General features: G+C 43.2%; 1 long non-coding RNA gene across 1 annotated transcript in view; it reads right to left on the reverse strand.

The window, feature by feature from the left end:
- The window catches only part of LOC143671568 (uncharacterized), an 86567-nt gene that overhangs the window by 44095 nt on the left and 27932 nt on the right, over positions 1–14540 (reverse strand). Inside the window, exons 2-3 of the long non-coding RNA XR_013169602.1 lie at positions 11891–11991; positions 8715–8833 (exon numbers count right to left, since the gene is read on the reverse strand). This is a non-coding gene — a long non-coding RNA (uncharacterized LOC143671568). The remainder of the gene's footprint in view (positions 1–8714; positions 8834–11890; positions 11992–14540) is intronic.

A 14540-nucleotide genomic window follows, 5' to 3' on the forward strand; every position in this document is an offset into this window, starting at 1 on the left:
GGCTACATCTCTCCAATGCCTGCTTCCATCTTCACATAGCCCTCTTCCCCATGTCTGTGTGTCCCTGTCTCTTTTCTTCTTGTAAAGACATCAGTCATATTAGATTTATGGCCGACCCTACTCCTGTATGACCTCTTCTGAACTTGCCTAATTCCATCTATAATGACCCTGGTTTCAATTAAGTCCATTCACTGGTACCACCATATCCTTTTTGGTAGACAAAAAGTCAACCTAAGGGCAATGCAACAGTGGCTCAGTGGTAGAATTCTTGTCTGCCATGCCGGAGACCGGGGTTCAATTCCTAGAGCCTGCCCATGGCAAAAAAAAGGGGGAAAAAAAAGTCAACCTATACACACACCAATCTTTCAAGAGTAAATGATAGAAGGCTTGAGAATATAACCCAGTTGGCATAAGAAAATATTCTCTTTTTTTCCTACTTTATGCAGAGAGGGGCTTTCAGAATCATTTTGGAAACAAACTAAGGGAAACTGGCCCAAGCTCAGCCCAGGGGAGGTTATTTTCTTTCCCAAACAGAAAGGTATCTTTCGGAAGGACATTATCTTAGCTGTACCACATTAAAGCGAGGCAATCATAAAAATATGCACTCAACCCACAGCCCACCTTCACTGAGCCCAAGGTGGGCTGCTCCAGATAATATCAAATGTTGGGGCCATATTGGTTTGGGTTTGCTTTCCCATTCCTAAAGGAGAAAGAAGGAAAAGGTACCAAACAGCCTTTGCATCTTACTGAAGCTCTGAATCTCATGTCACCCCATAACGAGTGGCCTCAACCACAGCTAAATGGGGCCCAAACACGAATCATCAGCATCACCCAAAAGCAGCTTAGTAAGAAGACATTCAGGCTCCACCCCCAAGCTTCCTACACCAAAATCTGAATTAAAACACTATTTCCTGGGTGACCCCTGTGCATTTCAACACTTGAGAAGCACTGTCCTATGGCACAGCATTTCCCAAATACACAAGGTCCTAGACCAGTGGTTCCCATTTAGGGGGATGCTGTCCCCCCAGGGACACTTGGTTACAGCTGAGTACATCTTTTGGTTGTGACATTGTATGGGGGGTGGGAGGTGCTCCTGGTGGACAGTGGTAGTGTTCAGAGATGCTGCTAATCACTGTATGATACACCACGGATAAAAATGTTCTGGAATTGATTGTGTTGATGGGTCCACAGATCTGTGAATACACTAAAACCGTTGAATCATACCCTTTAAGTATATGCAAACAATATCTCCATAAAGCTGTTAAAATATATCTTCTTTAGAACCCACTGACAAGTCTCACACCAACCCTGGCTCTTGTGACTGAAATAGCCAACCATTTTTTTTTTAAATCTAGGCTTTCACAGCTGAAAGAGACCACACAGATGGCATGATTCAGTTGTACTAAGTCATGGATTCCACAGAATCTCAAAAGTATTAAGTTGCATCACGTTGGATATCCCAAAAGTTAAGGGCCGAGTGAATTCTGGTCCCCCTCATGCTTTCCAGTGCCCAGCATCCAAGTACATTCCAATCTGTCTTTACCTTTGTGCATAGCTTGGGCTCAAGATGTTTATCTGTTCAATCATTGGGGTGACTTTGCAAAGAAACGTCTCTGCTAAGCTGTTGAAAAGTTGAAAGATGCGTGAATCGTATAATCTTCATAATCTCCCTTGGGTTCCATACAGGATAGTGCAGAAACCATAAAAGGTAGGGGAGAAATGTAGAATTAGCTGAAAAATTACAGAATAATATTCATACTTTATACATAGAAGAGGATCACATGGGTAAAACCCTGAGAAAGATGCTGGCAAGAGGCAGTCCAATTATGCATGTGCAAGAGCAGACAATCAAAGGTGTGAAGAGATAATATCACCTATTATATCATCAGAGAGAGTTGGAAGCACTTCAAGGGCATGGAGCTTCCAACACTAGGTGACAGAGTTCTTGTACCTGTCCCAACATGTCCCTGAAGTTTTAATTTATTTATTTTGAAAACATGCTGCAAGTCACTCGGGAAGTCCCAAGTTCTGCAGACAATGGAAAGGGTGATGCTAAAGCTCAAACTTCCTGGTTTGCCACCCCCATGAGTCAATTGGAAAAGATCGTGTTGCCAAGGACTGCACAATGGTCCAGGGTGAGGGTTTGGTCCCCAAAGAGTAACTACTACATTTGGGGTTTTCTGTCTGTATGAGACAGGGTTCTCCAGGGAAACAGAACAAATAGGATACATGGGTATATGGGTGGATAGATGTATAGATGCATGATAGAGAGAGACAGATGGATGGAGGGATGGATGGATGGATGGATGGTGGATAGATGGATGGGTGGATGGATGGATGGGTGGATGGATGGATGGATGGATGGATGGATGGATATGTAGATAGATAGATAGATAGATAGATAGATAGATAGATAGATAGACAGACAGATAGATAGATAGATGGATGATGGATGGATGGATGGATGGATGGATGGATGGATGGATGGATGGGTGGATGGAAGGATGGATGGATGGTTGGATGGATGGTTGGATGGATGGATGGATGGATGGATGGATGGATGGATGGATGGGTGGATGGATGGATGGATGGATGGATTCATGCATGACAGAGAGAGAGAGAGAGATGGATGGATATATGATACTGAGAGAGAGAAAGGGAGAGATGAATGGGTGGTTAGATGAATGATAGATATATAATAGATATAGATAGATGATAATAGGTAGGGTAGATGATTGATGTATAAATGATAAATAGGAAGATAGAAGATGGATATAGTTTGATAGATATATAAATTATATGATAGATTAGATTACATAGATGATACAGTGATATTCGATAGAAAGAGAGATGAAAAGATTTGCTTTAAGGAATTGGCTTACATGATTGCGGGGGCTGGCAGGTGTGAAATTTGCAAGGCATGTGGGCAGGCTGGAAACCCAGGCTGGGTTTTATGCTGCAGTCTTGAGTCAAAATTGCTTCTTCTTTGGGAAACCTCATCGCTTTGTTCTTAAGGCCTTATTGATTGGGCAAGGTTCACCTGCAAGGTCGGTCTCCTTTCCTTCAGGTCAACCGATTGCAGCTGTTAATGGCTTCCACAAAGCACTTGCACAACACCACCCAGATGACTTTGTGATGGAATAATTTGGGACTATGGCTCCAGCCAAAGTGATACAAAAGACGACCCAGCCCAACAGCCTCAATAGGGTAACAGTAATATCAAGCCTTTAGCGCCTCGTTTTATAACGACAGCAAAAATGATGAGTCGGTAGACACTGCACGCATCATCCATTGAACATTACCCTGATTATAAACAAGTAGCTTCCGTATAATCCTCCATAAACTACCTGAAAATAATTCACAGGTATGTATCAGAATTGGCTGTGTGGCTCCTTACCTCTTCCAGCTGTGACTTTAAAATGGGTGCCTGTTTCCTGATACCCATCAAATATTCTAGTCTTCCTTATCTAAGATTCTTCTTTGCTGGCTCACACCCTGCCTCACCCGACCCTGGGGTGTGCACAGCCTTATTTCAGGTCATGCATGCTCATTTCAATGAATTTGCTATTCCCTATCCCACACAGAACACAGCTTTACCTCTACAATTCTACAAGCTATGCTGCTTGCGATAAGCGAGCTGCACAGAATACTGATGCTGGAGGAACATCGTTCCTTCACTTTTGCAACTCACTCTGGAAAAAAAGAGAAATAAAGCATCTGCTCTCTGATCCTGTCCCTCATAGGCAAAATCTCAGAGCGGGTGCTGTGGGAGGGTCTAGCCTCAGATAAGGAAGTGATGCTTGAGAAAGCATGCAGGAATGAAATCCATCATTAGGAACCCAGGGCCAGGTGATGGAAGCTGGAGAAAGCATACCAGGGTGCCGAGCAGACACCAGAAAAATTACCCTTAGCTAAGGGAATCTTGGCTCAGACCCTTTGCACGGAGCACAGGGTTCTTGGCCAGGAGGGAGAGAGGCTGAAAAAGATCCAGAAGCATCATCAGAGGTCAGAGGTCTCCTGCCCCTCTGGCACCTTGAGTGCACTCAGGTGGAATGCCCTCACTCTCCATAAGTGCAATAATTCACCAAAGGCATTGCACATGATGCTCAGTGGATGGAGGTGGCTGAAGGATACACTGACTGAGAAGTGGAATGTTGAACTGTGGTATATGCATGTGCTTCAGCATTGTGCTGCTACAGAAAGAAACGCAATCGTGAGGTGTGCAGTGAGGTGAATGAACCTGTGGGGCATTATGTGATGCAAAATAAGCCAGAAACAACAGAGCAAATACCGCATGGTCTCATTTAGAAAATACTTATAAGAAACCAGGGGGCTAGATTATAAGCTCTTATAGCAGTCACATTTAGTTCAGAGCTGTAATTCTTATTTCTGATTTTGAGAGGCTGTGTCATATATGTATAACCTGATATCTCCCTGGAATTTTGGGTACCTGTACGACCCCTAAGACTCAGAGTAGGAATCCTGCAGTTCTGAAAGTAAGCATTGCCACATGCAACAGTAGTTGAAGAAATGGAAAAAGAGATCAGGCTTCAGTTAGAGATATGAACAAAATCAATCGGGTAGGGACTAAGGCTCATAATGTCAGAATACACAGAAAGGGAAGACGTTGTCTATATTTTAGAACTTCACCTACATAATGAGACCAAAGGAGGAGAGGATTGTGTTGTCCAACACAATCAATTTTCTGTAGCACCTAATCTAACTCGGTTTGCCTGGATAGATCATTTAAACAACCCAAACACATGGAGCCCAGAATGGAAATGAGGGTTTGTAATTCTTTGTAGCTTAATGTAATACCCCATACATCCTAGAGTATGTTGAGCAGGTAATTAAAAAGCATTGGCAAAGACTCTTGAGGGGTGGGAGAAAAAATTTGGAACTATTAAACTTTACCACTAGGGAAACCCGTAATACAGTGGGGTTTCAAACATTAGGGACACCCAAATCAATAGGGCAAGACCTTGTTCTTGAGACTTTCTATCGTGAAACTTATGTAAGGTAGCAGAGAAGCTTAGCCTACCTCTAGATATGCCTAAGAGTTACTTCCGGAGGGCCTCTTTTGTTGCTCAGATGTGGCCTCTCTCTCTAAGCCCAACTCTGCAAGTGAAATCATTGCCCTCCCCCCTACATGGGATGTGACATCCAGGGGTGAAAGTCTCCCTGACAATGTGGGACAGGACTCCCAGGGATGAGCTCGGCCCTGACACTGTGGGATCAACAATGCCTTCTTGACAAAAGGGGGGAAAGAATTGTAACAAAATAAGGTATCAGCCCTTTCCAACATGAAAAACTTAGAATGGGCATAGGCCAAAATACCCCTAAAGATTGGGAGAAAGATCAAAGGAGAAGGAGGAGTTAAAACAGAGAAGATAGGATTTAACAAATGAGTATGACTACTGAATCATTATAGTGATATTTCTTTTAGTTGCCAATAGTTTAGAGTAGTTAGAAGTAAAAACCTAAACCTGTGAAACTGTAACCCACACCAAACTCCAAAATCAGTTCTGTAACTAATTGTTGCAGTGTGCCTTGACATTTATTGCTTTTTTTTGTATATATGTTGTATTTCACATAGAAAGATTTCTCACCATGGCAGAAGTGATGGGGAAGTCAGAAGTGACTTCTGTGCAATACTATCAGACTTCTCTGCCACCCACACCACTTTACTCATCTAACTCCTTCATGAGCTGACAGTAACCCACACCAATCTGGAAAACTCAGACAAGCCAAGCATCCCTCATCTTCATTTTGTTGAATTATCAGGCTCCTGGCTTTATCTTCTAGTTGCACAGAAATATACATGGACAGTTGTCCTGACCCGCAGGACAGTCAACGGGGTCCGCCACCTGCTGAGGGAAGAATGGCTATGGGACAGAGAGACGCAAGAAGGACAGCAAGACAGGATTCTGATCAAGCTGCAAATTTTATTAACCAAGCCAGGTGTATATATACCTGCTTGGGGAGGGAGTAGGGTATGTGGGGCACTATGATAGGAGGGAGCTCGCGACGGCGGGGAGGACTGGTTAGATAATTGGTGGGGAATTCGCGCTGGCGGGAAGGTCCCGGCGGGAACCTATTTCCGTGAAGAACCTTGTTGTACTATATAGATGCCATTGCACTAGCCGGGGTGGCCATGTTGGCTCAATCGCTATCTTAGGTTAGCCTCTGGTCCCCAACAGACAGTGTGAAAGAGTCCACAGCAGATTAATTTCCTTCCTCCCCCTTCCTTCCTTTTGTTCATTATCTCTTCCTTCCTTTATTTTTTCTTTCTTCCTTATTTCTTTTCTTTCTTTTCCTCCTTCCATCCTTCCTTCCCCTCCTTCCTTCTTCTCTTCCTTTTCTTTTTGATCATTCTTCTTACTTTTTCTTCTTTCTTCCTTCCTTCTTTCCTTTCTTTCTTTCTTTCCCTCCTCCCTTCCTTCACTCATCCATTCCTTCCTTCTTCCCTTACTCTCCTTTCCCTCCTTCCTTGCTGCCTTTCTGCCTCTCTGTCTTCCTTCCTCCTTTCACCATGACAGCATGCATACAGCATGGCAACTGATAAGCAACATGTACAAAACTAATAACAGTGAGCAAAAAAAGAGGGGTCGTGCGAGTTGAGAAATGATTCTGGAGACACCCAGCCTTTCTGTTCCAAAATTGAGTAGAGGTTGAAAGATACCACACTGTCAATTTAGAAAACAATCTCAATTATAGGACTACGAGGTGTGCCCCAACGGATTGAAAACAGACACTTGAGCAGATACTTGCGCGCCGATATTCATAGCACATTATCCACAACAGCCAAAAAGTGGAAACAATTGCAGTGTCCATCAAAAGATAAATGGATTAAGAAATTGTGGTGTATACATGTAATGAAACAGTACATCACCATAAAAAAGATGAAGTTTTGATACCTGCTATAACAAGCCTACGTTCCACCTGCCAAAGTCAATACCATACAATTGGCTTCAACAATGAAAATTTGTTGGCTCGTTGTTTTGAGGCTAAGAGAAGTCCAATATGGAGGCATCAGCAAGTCAAAGCTTTCTTCCAGAAGACTGAGGCATTCTGAGACTGATTACTGTGCTCTTTGGTTCTTGCTTTTCCTTTTGGGAATGCATATGGCGGCATCTTCTCCTTTCTCTTCCAGTTTTGTGGGCTTCTGCCTTCTCCCCCTGGTTTGCTCTTATGTCTAAATTCCCTTCTGCTTATAAAAGACCTCAATAACCTGGATTAAAGCCCAACCTGACTCAGGTGGGCCAGACCTTAACTTCTTGAAGAGAATGGGTCTATATCCAACAAAGTGTGGACAATGACTCCTCTGGGCGTACCGTTCAGTCCACCACAACGTAGAAAGCATTACACTGAGTGCAAAGAGCCAGGGACAAAAGCACAAACATTATGCAATTCCATTTCTGTGAAATGTCCAGAATGTGTAAATCCATAGAGAGCAGTAATAGATTGGTAGTTGCCAGGGGTTGCTTGGAGAGGGGTTGGGAAGGGACTGCTTAGGGATAGGGGTTTCCTTTGGGGATGGTGAAGGCTTTAAAACTACACAGTGGTGATGGTTGTCCAGCATTGTAAATGTTCTAAGTGCCACTGGATTGTAGACTTAAAAAAGTAAAAATGATGAATTTTACCATAGTTAAAATTTAAAGCATCCTGTGTCAAAACTCCTGAAGCTGTGAAGCAGGGAAAAGTGAATAGCCAAGGTGCCATTTTTCCTCTGGTCTCAGGTTCTGTGTGTCCTTAGCACGGTATGCCCTTTTAAGGAGAATTTTGTGGAATTTAGGTCAAGAGCTGAGAGCCAAAAGGAAACAGCACCCTGTGCTGCACCTCTGGGCAGAACCTTCTCACCGTTCCCAGCAACCCCATTTTTCATCTGCCTGTGCACTCCTCTGCGCCCCTCTTAGCCCGAAGACTCTCGCAGCCCTCCATGCAGCCCCCACCTGTCTGTTCCAGGGCTTAGGGCAACGGCACACATCTCCAAAGAAACTCCCTGCAACACCTGGGCGCTGGGAGCCACCTGCCCACATCTGCGTCACAGGGAACGCTCCTCCCCAGGGCCCCACTTGCCCTCCTGGGTGTGGAAACCCTGTGAGCAGTGTCCCAAGTTTATCGTTTCAATGCCAGCCTATCTGCTAAGACTGCCATCCTCTCCACTGGAATCCAGCCTTCCCTAGAGTTGCTTTCACTGGGTCCTCATCACAAATAAAAACACCAGCCTTCTCATCATGTGCCCGGGACCCCATCATATGTACTGGAGTACAGGGGGAGGTGCTTTCCACCAAAAAGGCTGTTGCTTTCTCCACCCTGAGAGAACTCTGAAAAGGGAATCCTTGCAGGCAGGGAAGGTATGAGAGCAGATTCAAGCCCTGCAATGACCTGCCCCATCTCCTAACACCTCTTGTGTCTCTGGACCCACCTGGCCGTAAGAACAAGCTCGAGTACTGTGCTCTGTCTGCACCAATGCCTTTGCAGACAGATCTGGGGCAGGTCTTCAAAAAAGGATGCCTTCAAAAGGAAAATACAGGGTCTCTCCTTTTTCAAAGCACCCCCACCCCCCGCCGGTCCGGGCCACCTTTGAAAAGGAGTGGCGGGATTGGGTTCCATCCCTATTGCACCTGCTTTGTTTGGAGAAGTCCTAGGGGAATCTCCATGGAGCCAGCTCCCTCGATCAGCAACCCGCCCTCTCCTTTCTCCTCCCTTACCTCTTCTAAAGACGTGTCCACACCAGATGCCACAGGAGCCTTAATTCAAGGCCGCAATGTAGCCGACAAGATCATTTCTTTTAAAACCTGTCTGCCAGGTTGCATTGCAAGAGAGCGACCTGTGGATTAAAAAACATGTAGGGTAAAATAAGAAAAGGTTTTCATGTTTACTTTGGTGGGGCACCAGGAAAAAGCTTGAAGGTAAATTAGAAACCCTGAAGCCAGCCAAATATGAAGCTTTGCTCCCCGGTCCTTCAAAATATGCCCTCTAAATGGAGCTTGATTCTCAAAAATGCCTTTCCAATGGCTGTTTATTTTCTAAGTTTGAAAGAGTGCCAAGATGTGTGGTGAAAATCCCCTGGTGAAACACCTAAGCTTGCCAGGAGTAATTTTATGTGCTGCTCATTAATTTAGAAGTCTATCTTTGCAAATTAAGCCATTTTCCAAGGGCACAATAAGACAATTAAGAGGGAAAGATCAGTTCTGGACCCGGTTATGTTTTCTTTGTCCACCTTTTAGTTTTATATGTCATTTCAAAATCAAGTTCATCATTGATAACAGTTTCAAGAAAGTGCTTTCTTGGCCAGTTTTAAATTGTCTTACTCATATATTTTAAATTATCTTGGAAGATACATTTACTTAAAAGGTTTTGTCTGAAATGTTATTGATTGGATGGTTTTCTCTTTAAATATGTGAACAAGAAAATCACTATTGTGAATCACCCTAAATTTAAAAGGCCAAGACAGAGAAGCATTTCTCTCCCATACCTTCCTCACTTCCAGGCAACAGGGTTATTCTGTGCCAAGTTATTATGAAATAAATTATAATATTGGAACCCTCTGCTCCTGAGGGAGTTGACATCTCTCTTTGGATGGAGAGGTCCAGAAATGTCCTCCCCATGCTGAAAATCCTAACCAAAACCCTGGCACCCTGGGGGACCCCTTATCTCTGAAAAGTCACCCCTGAAATCTTGGCATTGAAACTTCACTGGTCATGACTTGCTTCCATTCCAGGATTCATAAGAAAAGTTGAAAGATCATCTTGGCAGCATAGCTAGAGTTCCAGTGAGCTTCCAAACACCCTCTCCATCCAAGCATTGTCTCTGTATACAGGGAGATGTCACAAAGCAACTTGAAAATCCAACAGGTCTTTATTCACAACTGCTCTGTGACCAGGGGTGAGGCTGGGTGGTGGAGCGCAGTAGCGTCCAAAACAGAAGCAGTTTCTACTCTCATGGAAGCCACATTCATATGCCTTCAAGGACCTTGCATGGAAGGAAGCTCAGAGAGAAGCTGTGAGATGCTCAATCCTCTTACAGTGTTGGGTCAGGGAGCTCCAAGGATGATACCCACGACCAGCCCCATTCATGTCTTCTGATGAAACTCAAGCATAGATTCCCGCCAGTTTAATGTGATTACATGAGTTACCCCGTTCCCTAATAAAATCCATTTTGATACATTAACTTAAGAAGACATGTCAAGCATAGATTGCTAACACCTAGGACAATACATACGATTCAACAAAGGTTCCACGCACTAGGGTAACGTTCCAGAAATCTACAACCTCCAGATGGGTCCCTGGACCAGAGAAGTCCTGAAATGCAGAGGGCCCAGCCTCTCCAGAACATCAGCTAGTTCCATCCCCCATCCCATATTATTGACAGCCCTTTCCAATATGAAAAAGTTAGAATGGGCATAGCCCAAATACCACTAAAAGGTGGGAGAAAGATCAAAGGTGATGGTGGGGTTCTACAAAGAAGGTAGGGCTTAACAAATGAGTATGATTGCTGAGTCATTGTACTCATATTTCTTTTAGTCTCCAGCATCCTAGTATACCTAGAAGTAAAAATCTAAAATTGTGGAATTGTAACCCAAACCAAACTCTGAAATCTGTTCGACAACTAATTGTTGCGATGTACTTTAAAATTTTTTGCTTTTCTGAATAAATACTATGGTTCCCAAAAAGAAAAAAAAAATGATGCTAAAAAGGATACATTCCTACTAGCCTCCAATGGGGTCAGCTAGAAAGAAAAATCTGAGATAATGGTATGATCGCCCATGACAAACTCTGGGATCTGTTCTGCATCTACTTGTCGAAGAGTGCTTTGAAAACTATTGCTTTTTTTCTTTCTTTGCTTTTTATATATGTTATATTATACAATTAAAATATTGAAAAGTAAAAAAAATAAAAAATAAGCCAGGCCAGAAGGACAAAAAAACTCAAAAAAAACATAGATTGCTAGGTAATATTACTCAATTATCAGAAAGGAACAGACAGTTAAAACATGCTACCATTTGGTTGACGTCAAGGACATCATGCTGAACTAAAAAAGTCAATTTCAAAAGGTTGCAGTCTAGGGGACTCCACTTACATGGTTTCTTAAATGACACAATTATAGCGACAAGGAGCAAAGCAATGGTTGCCAGAGTTTAGGGAAGAGAAGGAGGGGTCTGCTATAAAGAGGTTGCATGAAGCAATTTCCTTGTGGAATGGAACATTTCTATCTCCTGATTATGGAGACACAAATGCTACACATGATAAACTTCATAGCATTATACAGATCCTCCCCCCCAAAAAAAAGAGTAAAAACTGATGTAAACAACTAAATAATGTAATTTAGTTTGAAGTATCGTACTCATGTGAGTTTCCTAGTTTTCAACAGTGGTTGCATAAGATGTTATACTTGTGGGAAGAAACTGACCAAAAGGACCACGAGAACCATCTTTTATTTTTGGAACAACATTCAGTCTTGAATCATTTCAAAACAAAAAGCTTAAAAGAACGAAATGAAATGGTTTTGTTAGCAAATTCCCACACTCTGGAATCAGATGAAAAGGGAAATACCAACATGGACTCTTCTGAGGCTTGTTAAACTAAGCAGGGCTTCTCAGAGCATGGCAGCCTTGAGATAGTCAGTCTTCTTACACAAAGGCTTTGGCTTCACCCAGGTTTCACAGAAGCTCTCAGCCCTTCTCAGACCTGGAATGAACTAGTGCAGGGGTCCTTCTGTTAAATCATCTTACAGGGGTATCCCTGTTCCAAGGAATTGGGCTAACAAGAACCTGAATGCCATGAGTGAAGATTCTTTGTGTCCACCAAAAGAAATGTCACCACAAACCTACCAGAAGCTTGGGTTTAGACCCAGATCTGAGCCAAGCACTGGGAGACTGGATTACCTGGAAAATGCACAGCATCTATAGAACTCATTTCCTTTGATCATGACACATGATAAGCCAGGAAGTCCAATACATTCTCCACCCTTTAGTTTAATCAAGTCCTAGAACAGAGCAAATGGGTACTGTATTAGTTAATGTTCTCTAGAGAAACAGAATCAACAGGAAATATCCATAAATACAAGATTTATAAAAATGTCTCATGTAACTGTGGGAATATAGAGTTCAAAATCCATAGGGTAGGCTGTGAAGCTGATGACTCTGATGGAGGGTCTGGACGAACTCCACAGGAGAGACTTGCCAGCCAAAGCAGGATGAGAGCCTGTCTCTTCTGAATCCTCCTTAAAATGCTTTCAGTGATTAGATCAAGCACCCACTCATTAAAGAAGATGCTCCCCTTGGCTGATTACAAATGGAATCAGCTGTGGATGCAGCCAACATGATCGTGATTTGAGTCCATGAAATGGCCTCATCACAACAGACAGGCCAGCACTTGCCCAAACAGACAAACAGGTACCACCACCTGGCCAAGTTGACACATGAAACTGACCATGATGAGTACTTGACACTTCATGACTCTAAAAAGTGTGGAAAATCAACAATTCATAAAAGTGAACATACACTGAAATGGCATTTATGGTTCCCCTCTTCTGCTCCATCACCCAAATGAGGGTGAACTTGTCAAGGCAGCTGAACCTGGTAGCCATTCTCAACACTAATTCTAGGAGAATGTTCCTCTGAAGTTGGAATTATGATCTTTACCTCTCTGCTGAAGCCATCCATCTCTGTTTCCCAATATGTGCTTCTCACCATCTCATCTGACCTCTGCCTACCTTCTCTGCATTTCTGTTTCCAGCATTTCTACAGCTGGCCACTGCTTTTCTCACATCACACCCTATTCACCCATGCTCCTTGGGTCACCCTCCAATTGCAGAAGAAGAGTGCAACTGTCCATCTCTATCCCAGGTCTCTCCTTTTGTTTCCAAGCTCCAGCAGCTATTCAGCTTCCCTTGAATTGTCTGCAAATATCCCAAACCCATGATGTTCAAGACTGAACCCACCACCCCATACCAGCACATTCCAAGATGAACTTACCACCCTCAAATCAGCATGGTAAAGGCTAAACCCACCATGCTCAAGGTTGGACCCACCACCTCCAAACCAGCATGCTCAAGGCAGCCTCAATTCCTCAGCCTTTTCCTTCTGCCAACCCTCCTTGTCCATCCATTGCACCACCATCCACTCACCCCATTACCCAAATCAAGATCCTTGCAATGGCCCCTACCTTCTTCATCTCAGTTATCCCTCTATCTAGGCAAACACGAGCACTCAGCTGCTGGCTACTACTTATGCTTTGATCCTTACTTCCCTCTTCCTTTCACTACCCAAGGTTCAGGGAAGACCCTCTTGCTTTCACAGAATGGTAGCAGTAGCCCATCCTTGGTTCCCCTACTCTGATCATAGTAGCTTCTATCCCATTTTTAGTGGGTTGAATTGTGTGCCTCCCCCTACCCTAGAAAAAAGACATGTCTACCCAGAACCTGGGAGTGTAAATTTACTTGAAAAAAGGGACTTTATAAATATGATTAATAAGTGAAGGATCCTGAGAAAGGAGCCTCCTTAAATCCAACGACGTATATCCTTAAAACAGAGCTGTTTTAGTTTCCTAGGCTGCTCCAAGCAAATACAATGAAACGGTTTGGCTAAAAGAGTAGGAAATTGTTTTCTTAATGTTAGAGTCCAGGAAAATGTCCAAATCAAAGCAATACTTTCTTCTCAAAGGCAAGATGTTGGTAATCCTTAGCTTCTCTTTCACATGGGAAGGCATATGGTGTTGTCTGCTATTCTCTTACTTCTCTTCTGGGTTTCATTGCTTTCAGCTTCTTGCTTCCATGGCTTTCTCTTTCTGAGTACTCATTCTATTCATAAAGGATTCCAAAATTAGGATTCATACCTGACCTGGCTGAAGTGTGTGCCAGTTTGAATCTGTTATACTCCAGAAACGCCAAGTCCTTTAATCATCATTCAATATTGCTGGATGGGAGCTTTTTTTTATTATTTCCATGGAGATTTGACCCACCCAATTGCGGGTGATAACTTTTGATTAGATGATTTCCATGGAGATGTGTCTCCGCCCATTTAAATGGGGTTCCCTACTGAAGCCCTTTAAGTGGGAACCATTTTGTAAAAATCTTTAGAGCCATAAGAGCCACCAGAAGCAACAGAGCCCATGCAGCCAGAAACTTTTGGAGATGAAGAAGGAAAATGGCCACAGGGAACTTCATGAAAAAGGAAACCTGGAGAGAAAGCTAGCAGATGTCACCATGTTCGCCATGTGCCTTTCCAGTTGAGAGAAACCCTGAATGTCATCAGCCTTCTTGAACCAAGGAATCTTTCCCTGGATGTCTTCAATTGGACATTTCTATACACTTGCTTTAATTTGGACATGTTCATGGCCTGAAAACATGTAAACTTGCAACTTAATAGATTTCCCTTTTTAAAAGCCATTCTGTTTCTGATATATCACATTCATGGAACAAGGTGGGTCATTGCTTAATTGAAGTAACCTCATCAAAAGCTCCTACTTACAATGGGTTCACACTCACAGGAATGGATTAGATTTAAGAACAGCATTTTCTGGGGTCCACACAGC

Source organism: Tamandua tetradactyla, chromosome X, assembly GCF_023851605.1.
Source record: "Tamandua tetradactyla isolate mTamTet1 chromosome X, mTamTet1.pri, whole genome shotgun sequence".
Classification (NCBI taxonomy): Eukaryota; Metazoa; Chordata; class Mammalia; order Pilosa; family Myrmecophagidae; genus Tamandua; species Tamandua tetradactyla.